Source organism: Camellia sinensis, chromosome 12, assembly GCF_055761805.1.
Source record: "Camellia sinensis isolate YWXY chromosome 12, ASM5576180v1, whole genome shotgun sequence".
Classification (NCBI taxonomy): Eukaryota; Viridiplantae; Streptophyta; class Magnoliopsida; order Ericales; family Theaceae; genus Camellia; species Camellia sinensis.
The window spans coordinates 62,697,657-62,707,608 of record NC_138972.1 but is presented as its reverse complement, the minus strand read 5'-3'; positions in this window follow the sequence as shown (position 1 = coordinate 62,707,608).

The window sequence follows — 9,952 nt, the reverse complement described above, 5'->3', positions numbered from 1 at the left end:
TGTAACATTGGTTTATAAAGGCTGATGGAACATTGCAGAGAAATTTTGATGAAAGACTTACATTGTTGGCAATTTCTTTTTGCTTTATTAGGTTTCTAATATCTTCAAAGGTAATGAGATTCAATTCACTTGTCCAAATTAAAATCCTACAAGATGACAAAGAAGGGATTTAATAGTTGTTAATGCAATATAAGTTAGTAAATTGTTGTTTGTTATCTTCTTTTTTATTTGTTGTACTTACTCGAGTCTAGACATATTTGATATGTACTGCAAGATGTCTTTTACATGTTCTTTTATCAATCTTGAAACTGGTAGAGTTTGTGGAAAAACCCAAGATTTTCTAATGTTTGTTGGTGGAGGCAAGACGTACGCATTGGCATCAAGTATTTCTTTGTCTTTGGTGGTTTGCTCTATTTGGTTTGCAGCTTGCTTTGAAGCCCTAGTCACCTTTGCAACTTTGGGATATTGAAATTTTGGATCTTGCTGCTTTTCTTTCCTTTCTTTTGCCTTTAAATTCTTTATCATTGCTGTAGGATCTTTTTCACTGTAGACAGCGAAAATATCAATAAAAGTGAAATTTCTCTGAAGTAAGAGATGATATTTCAATATGTAAATTTATTTGATTCAATATTTTTTAGTTACCATAGACTTTTGTCTTTTGTTTTGGTTGTTCTTTGTGTGCCACTTGTTCTTGCTGGGTTGTTGGTTGTTGCTCCACTTCTATTCCAACTATACACAGTGAAAATCAAACAAGCCCCAAAAATCAAACAAGCAAATAGACAAAGAAAATCAAATAAGCAGTAGAAATCAATAGAAATAAGCAGCAGAAACTAATGTGGTTAGAGAAATTTAACTTCCAGAGAAAATTATAATAAATAGAAATTTCTCTGAGTTATGTTGACACAAGGACATAACTTTTTGTGGCTCAAGATTTTCACCGACCTTGTGGTTGAACTTGTGTTGGTGTTCGGTATGGTTGTGTTGCTAGTTGGACGGATAGTTCTTGAATTTGTTCATGCAATCTAGCATTTTCAGTTTCAAGCTCTGAAATTGAATACCTTAACTGTTGAATTGTTTTTGTATCATCTTCTTTTTGAACCTCCAACATCCTTAGTTTCATTTGGATTGTGCTATTTTTTTCTTAAAGTTCTGAGTTATGTGATGTTAAGATTCTTATTGCAATATCCTCTTCTGTAAGTTAGTCATTCCAATTTCTCTCTTCTTCTATTTTAGATTTAGAAAGTGTCTTTAGTCTTTGATGTAGATCAGCAATTTGGGCATCCTTTGATTCCTCAAATTCTTGAGGCTGATGCATTGTTGAGCCATAAATGCTATCATGATATTGGTCCATTGGCTCATTATGTTCTTCTTCATCACTTTCCTCATTGTTTTCTTCTTGCTGTTTAGATTGAGTGCCTTCATCTTCTTCTTCACTGTCTTCTTCTTTCTGTTCATTTTCTTCTTTGTCTTCTACTTCTATTTCTTCACTTTCTTCTCTGGCTTCCGCTTCTCCACTGCTTGCTTGATTTTTTTGTCTATTGCTGGCTTCGTGTTCTTCTATGTTGCCTTCTCCTTCTTCATTCCCTGGTTCTTCAAATGAATCTTCTAATGTCTCCTTGAATTTGACAATTGCCTTTTTTGATTCTTTCTTCTTCTTTTTACCAAGACAAAACTCCTTTGATGGGTTTTTAACTAGCTCCTTGTTATCTATCTGTAATAGGAGGCTCTTTTATTAGATAAATGTTACAAAATTCACTAAGAGAAAAAATTCAAATAAGAAAAATAAAATTCATCTAAATGATACTAATGAGAAACAAACTTCAGAGAAAATTGTATGGCCAGAGAAAATTACAGACAAGGAGTTAATTTTATGAGGCAGAGAAAATTATGAAACAAACAACATAATTTAGATATCAAAGAAAATCAATCAAGGCATATAAGTTAATGTTTTACTATAATTGTGTTAGAGAAATTTGGATTCTAGAAAAAATTCATTAGAAGGGTAGAAATAAACAGTGTTAATCAAAGAAGCAAGGCACATAAGTTATAGGCCAGAGAAAATTACACACAAGGAGAAACAATTTTATGGGAGAAACAATTTTATGGGCCAGAGAAAATTATGAAACAACCAACATAATTCAAATATTAGATAAAATCAATCAGGGCATATAAGTTAATGTGTTGCAATTGTGGTCAGAAAAATTTGGATTGTAGAGAAAATTGATTACAATGGCAGAAATAAACCAGTGGTAATCAAAGAAGAATCATAAATTGATAGTTTAGAGAAAATTGATCTCAATCAATCAAGGGACAAGGAGGGAAACAAATCAGTGGTCAGAGAAATTTTGGAATTTCATTGAGATTTTAGTGGCGATAGAAATCTAACCTGTTGAGGTGCAAAAGAGTGTACAAGTGTCTTCTGTAGCTATTTCGTCAACCTTTGCAGGTTCCACTTGGCACATCTTGGGAAGTCAATTGTGTTACTGTCTTTCGAGTCAATGATATTTGCATGTTCACATAGCCAATATTGTGAGTATGATAACTGCAAATTTGAATGGAAATTATACTTACTTGCAATGCAATGACACACCCCGTAACTTTTTCTGGAGTTTTGTGCAATGCTATGATAGAATCAATCAATGTTGATGTGATTGCTTATAGCGATCCCAGTTTTGATCCTTCTTTCACGTTTTGCCACTTCGACTGGGCCGGTCGGGGGTCGAGCTGCACGGTCAGCTCGTGGGGGTCAAAGGGGCAGCACCCTTGGCAGGTCCGGGGCAACGCCCTGGCGGGGTCTAGGTGAAGCGTCCCTCGAAGCAAAAAGGAAAAATGCATTCGAAGTTGCTTGTCTGCTCGAGCGTCCATTTCTCCGCTTGAGAGGAGAATGTTTGGTTCCTGCACTTTGACTTGTCTGCAAAAGTACTGGAAAGGTGTATTCGACGCTCGAGCGGATCTTTCCATGCTCGAGCGGGAGTCTTTGTCTTATGCTTGAGCAGGGCTTTCCACGTTCGAACAGACCGCGCTTTATCAGATCGTGAAAGTGACATTTCAGATCATTTTCTGCTTTCTCTCTCTCTCTAAAAGTCTCCAAATTTCCAGATCTTGAGCTTCTGTCTCTAGAAACTCACATTCTCTCTAAGATTTCATCTAAATCCATTGAGTTCTTGATCCTAGTGTCTTTGAGAATAAGGTAGAGGGCTTCAAGAGCTTCGTATTGATCTAAGTAAAAGTGAGTTTTTCCATTTTTGGAGTTCAACCTTGCTTTGCTTATTTTCTCTTCTTGAGGTAGGGAATTTCTACACTCTAATATGATTTTTAGCTTAGTTATTTGCTATTGTGTGTAGATGATGAGATTTGGTTGTGGTTTGGACAAACCTAAGAATTGGGTGTGAAATGTAAAGAGGGATTTTGATGAATATGAGGTAAAAGAGTATGAGGCTTGAATATATGATCATGTTGTGCCAAAATAGTTGATTTTTGTGAATTGGGTTGATGTTTGGAAAGAGGGAGATTTTGCCCTAATTTTGATTAAATCATTATTTTGCATAAATAATTGGAATTAACATTGAAAATGTGAAATTGGAAGGTTGTGATGGTGATATTGGATATGTAATATCTCACCTATGTAAGTTTTGAATAAAATATTTATTTTGAGATTGAACATCTTTTTAGAAATAATTGTATTGAGCTATCAGTGGAGGATAGCTATGATTGTTGTAAAAATTGCATGAGGATTAAGCGATTAATGCTAATCCATTGTTGGTGTCATTGTATATGACCATGTTATAAATACATTGTATATGTATGTTTATTGGGAGGAGAAAGGGGATGTACTCCATATATGACTATGTTATAAATACATTGTATATGTATGTTTATTGGGAGGAGAAAGGGGTTGTACTCCATATGTGATTATGTTTATAAATACATTGTATATGTATGTTTATTGGGAGGAGAAAGGGGTTGTACTCCATATGTGATTATGTTTATAAATACATTGCAAATGCATATTTGTTTGGGAGGAGAAAGAGGATGAACTCCATTTTAAAGCAAGTTGGGCAGAGTGTCCTGGGTGAAAGACCCGAAATTTCGTATATAAATGGGTGCCTGTTCTTTCGGACGAAATATCCGTAAAATGGCAGGTTTGAAGTGTTTATGTGTGTTTTGCATAGTTGGAAAACCATTGAGTTGTAATCTCATTTTGATTGTTGAAAGATAATGAATTTAACTCATGAATTAAGTAGCATATATGAACTGGAAATGAATTGAAGGAAAATGGAATAAGATTGGTCTTAGTGGTACATGAATATGCAGGCCTTCACTACTACAAAAATAGTTAAAGATCACACTTTGACAAAAAAAAAAAGATCTCACTTTTATTGGAAGTGTGATAAAAAAAATTAGATTGATATTTTAATCACACTTAATTTGATTGAGTGTGATAATATTTATTTTTTATGTCACTTTTCAATTAAGTGTGATTATATATATATATTTTTTAATCACACCTTATAATTAAAGTGTGATTATATATACACTACTACTTTTTAATCATACTTTTTAAACAAGTGTGATTATATATATATTTTTTAATCACACATTCTAATTAAAGTGTGATTATTTATATATTTTTTAATCATACCTTCTAATTAAAGTGTGATTATATATACACTACTACTTTTTAATCACACTTTTTAAATAGGTGTGATTATATGTATATTTTTTAACCACACATGCTAATTAAAGTGTGATTATTTATATATTTTTTAATCACACCTTCTAATTAAAGTGTGATTATATATACACTACTATTTTTTAATCACACTTTTTAAATAAGTGTGATTATATATTTTTTTTAATCACACATTTTAATTAAAGTGTCATTATATATACATTACTACTTTTTAATCACACTCCCTAAATAGGTGTGATTGTATAAAGTATTTCAATTTGATTTTTATATAAAATATACAATTCCCAAATCGGCACCTCTATTCTACCCATGAATGATAAAGACGACTCACTACTAGAAAAGGAGGCTTTACACACGGAACTTTTTCACCCATTTTTTCATCTTCCTATCTCTCTGTCTCTGTCTCTCTTCTCTCTCTCTCTCTCTCACTCATCACTCTTCTCTGTCTGTCTGTCTGTCTCTCTCTTTCTCTCTGTGTCTTTGTCTCTCTTATTTTTCTCTCTTTCACTCATCACTCTTCTCTGTTTGTTTGTCTGTCTGTCTCTCTTTCTCTCCGTGTCTCTCGTCCATCTCTTTTCTGTCTATCTCTCTCATCTCTCTTCTCTCTCTGTCTATCTTCTATATCTCTCTTCTCTTTATCTCTCTCGCTCATCTCTCTCTGTCTCTCTCTCGTTTATCTCTTTTCGCTCTTTTTTTTTTCTCTCTCTCTCTCTCTCTTTGTCTATATCTTTTCACCCATTTTTTCATCTTCCTCTCTCTCTTCTCTTTCTCTTTCTTACTCACCACTCTTTTCTTTCTATCTATCTGTCTTTCTCTCTCTGTGTATCTCACTCATCTATCTCTTCTCTCATCTCTTTTCTCTCCCTGTCTCTTTCACCCATCTCTCTTCTCTCTATCTCTCTGATCTCTTATCTCTCTCTGTCTCTCTCTCTCTCTCTCTCATCTCTCTTTCTCTATCTCTCTCTCTCTGTCTTTCTCGTTCATCTCTCTTCTCTCTCTGTCTCTCTCATTCATCTCTCTTCTCTCTATGCATCTCTATCTCTCTCGCTCATCTCTCTTCTCTCTATCTCTCTCTCTGTCTCTCTCGTTCATCTCTCTTCTCTCTATGTCTATCTCCCTCATCTGTCTTCTCTCTCTCTCTCTCTCGTTCATCTCTCTTCTCTCTCTGTCTCTTTTTCTGTCTCTCACTCTATTTCTCCTTATCGTTTTGTCTCTATCTTTCTCTCTCTTTCTCTCTCTCCCCCCCACTGTGTTCGTGTTGCTCACTCTCTCCCTTCCGTCTTCTCTATTTACTGAGCTCCCTCTTGATTTATCTATCCACTACAAGAGAATACACTTTTAGTGACCACTTTGTCTCTCTCTCGCTCATCATCACTCTGTCTTTGTATCTCTCTCTTTCTCTTTCTCTCCTCTATCTGTCTCTCACTTATCTCTCTCTCTTTCACCACCCATCTCCTTCACCACCTTCACCACTACTGCAAACGCCATTCCACTACCACCATTACTACCCACTACTACAAAAATAGTTAAAGATCACACTTTGACAAAAAAAAAAAAAAATATCTCACTTATATTGAAAGTGTGATAAAAAAAATTAGATTGATATTTTAATCATACTTAATTTGATTGAGTGTGATAATATTTATATTTTATGTCACTTTTCAATTAAGTGTGATTATATATACATTTTTTTAATCACACCTTCTCATTAAAGTGTGATTACATATACACTATTACTTTTTAATCACACTTTTTAAATAAGTGTGATTATATATATATATATATATATATTAATCACAGATTCTAATTAAAGTGTGAGTATTTATATATTTTTTAATCATATCTTCTAATTAAAGTGTGATTATATATACACTACTGTGTGGGTGATTTTCCGACCACACTGCCCGCTTAGTAACCAGCTGGAGAGCACTGTCAGAATAGATGGCACCTGACTGACTTGTAACAGAAATATAAGAATCCCGCGGTGGTTTCGACCACCCGGGGGCACTCCGACGATCAAGTCAGTATATTTCTCAAAGATAAATCAAGTACTAAACTCACAAGCTTGAGTATCAAAAGCATACCTTAGACCCATGGGGGTGCCTCTCTTTTATAGCCAATACAATCCTAGCCCCAATAGGAGCCTGGCCCTAATGGACTTAGGATTACTGCTAATCTGGGACTCCCAGTGGGATTAGGATAAACTCTCTAAGAGTCTTATCTTTACCCAAACTGAAGTCTTCTTCCAATCTAGGACTCTTGTCCATATCCAAGTTGAGTTCCCTCTTCATTCTAGGACTCTTGTCCCTTATCCGCTTATCTCGGATTCCGATATCTTCGGAGGCAACCTCGGCCTAGCCGAGATCACCTCGGCGTCACGACCAGGACACGTGGCACCTCGGCTGACACATCGGCGTCACCTTGCCACGTGTTGGTACTCAGAAAATATATCCCCACAACTGCCCCCTAGGTTCTATTACCTCGGCATCCTGAGGTGATGGAACCTACACTGTTCGTTCATCTATGCCCCTCTGTCTGAGATCAAACTTGCCGACCTCAAAGTTCCCTGGACTTCGCTGTCCACTGGTGTCAAGAATCAAGTTTCATGCTTTCCAAACTGCTTGAAATCGCACCTCCTAGCTGAGATTCTGGTTCCTTTAATTCATAAACTCCAAGAGCTTTGCAACTGCTCCACTCACACTCTCTGGTGAGTTCTCAATTTCCAGTCATTTATTTGACTTCGGTGATTTTCATATCGGCGTTCATTTCATTTTGTAGGTCCATAAACTTTTTACTCGCTATTAAGCTCAATCTTTCATAACTCTTCTGATTTACTTTAAATCTGTTTATTTGTCATCTGTTGTCTTCTATTTTCATCTGTCTTCAAGTCTTGAATTGTTTGAATGCCTGGCACTTGTTCTTGTCATATCCGCTTTCTGTTGCTAGTATCATGTCTGGTTCATTACTTTCTTGTTCTTTACATACTTACTTAGTGTCTGTGCACTTGGCTTTATTCTTTCTTGACTCTGTTTTTCTCTTTTTTCATTCAATCCTCTGGCTTCTTCGCTTTCTAGCTCTTTTACTTAAATCCGTCATTTGTTCCAAGCTTTCAAGCTTCTTCAACTGTCTTCGTTTCTCTCCTTCAGTGAAGCTTTACGTCATTCTGTCATTGTCGTCAGACTTTGGCAATTCTCATTCCGGCTTCCCTCTTTCTGGTAAGCCACTGTTCCTCCTGGTTTTATTTCTTGTTGCTTTCCAAGAAGCTCTGCTTCATTGTTAATCACCATTGCTTGTTTTACCCGTTATTTCCAAATCATCTTCTTGGCTACAGACTGTTCACATATCTGTTGATTTCTGTCACTGTTCTTGGCTTGACACACCTGTGCAATCCTTTTGTCTTAATTTCCTGATAGCTTCATCACCTTTTTTGATTTACGAATTACATTCTTGTTTCTGTTTTCTGTGTCTTTTCCCAGATTTTTTGTTTTCAATCCTTGCTTTCAAAACTTCGAGGTGCCAATCGCCAAGAAGAGCTTTGATCAAACTCTTCAAGAGGTTGATGCTGAGCTTGTGGCTGAGAAGGCTGCTGAGAAGTTCTTTCCAACTGTCTTCTGGGGGTGAGACATAACCTACCGCTGATGCCGAGTAGTTTGCTTCCTTCTTAAAATTGATGCCGAGGTAGCGGTAGAGAAGCTCCTCCAACTGACTGCCGAGGCTGAACCATTGTCGTCCGTCGAAGTAGATTAGTCCGACGTTCTTGCTTTCAGTCCCTAGTTCTTTAAGGTCTTCATTTTTGTACTTGCCAACCTTCTCAGCTCTTAACAAGCTAGTTGGTCATCCCGGTTGATCATATCTCGGAAACGTCTTTCAGTGTTTATCTCGGCTATACCAAACTTGTAAATTGCTACAAATTTCAACAAGTGATAGACTTCATAATCTTTGGTTAACTCATTTTGTAATGTTGCTCAAAAATTTCAACAAGTGTTAACATTCCTTGCTCCTTAATTATCATTCATTCCCCTTACACCTTCTCCCTGCCCCCTAATGTGAACGTTAGGATCACATTGGGGAAGTGGGCTTCGTGCCGTAGTCACGGACCTGATGTGTTCTTCTTTCGCCGATGTATTAAAACTTTTAATTCACCCCCTTTAGACCCTCTTTCTCTTGGCCTTTGTTTGCAATCATTGCTGTTTCTTGAAGCATTTATTCCTTTTCACAATTCTGGTCACCACTTCTGGCGTGCATTTAGTGGTTCTAATCAAAACGACGTTTGACTCTGGAGAATCTTTTGCCGACATTTAACTTTGTGCACTCTTTAGCTTGTAAATTCTCTCAGAATTTCAACAAGTATTAAACATCATTTCGGTTTAACTTCGGACAAGTATCATCTCAGTTTAACTTCAGTTAAACATCACCTCAGTTTAACTTCGGTTAAACATCATCTCGGCTTAACTTCGGTTAAGCATGATCTCAGTTTTTGAAGTTTTTCCTTTTTTTGTCGCTTGTACTCTTATACCTTTTTGTTCTTTAGATAATGTAAGCTCTGTATATGGCCGATGTGCCTCATTGTTCTTGAAATTCAATTTTCCTTCTCTGAATGGAGCGCTCTTCGTCGCCCTCCTGGACGAGGATTTTCTTCAGTGTCTCTTCACTTTTTTTGGCTGGCTCCTTGCCGACATCATCTAGGACCTCCATGTCCTCGTCTTCAATCTCTGCCTTCCCTGGTTCCCGAATGTTGCAGGTAGTTTTCATTGCTGCCATGGAGCAATTCTTCGCCTGCAGTTGATCCCCTCTGACTCTTTCAATCCCATGTTCTGTGGAGAACCGCAATAGTTGATGCAACGTTGAGGGAACTGCCCCCATTGCATGCAACCATCGCCTTCCCAAGATGATGTTATAAGGTGAAGGTGTGTCAATCACGACGAATTCTGTTTTGATCTTCTTCTAACTGCTCTTGCAAGATTCTATACTTAGAATATTGTGCATGTCTTTCATACTTTGCCTCCTTTGTGCAATCTTCTCGGGGTTACATACCTCGGGTATAATAGCTACAAAACTTTTACTTCGGCAAGCTACTGACCTGCAAACTTTTCATAAATTCTAACAAGTGTGAAACATATACTACTCAATGTTAACTTTGCAAACTTTTTCTCAAGTTTCAACAAGTGTTTAAACGGTGATCTCGGTCTAGCCTACTTGTAAATTGCTACAAATTTCAACAAGGATTAACATAACAAGTGTTAAACAATAATCTATTTG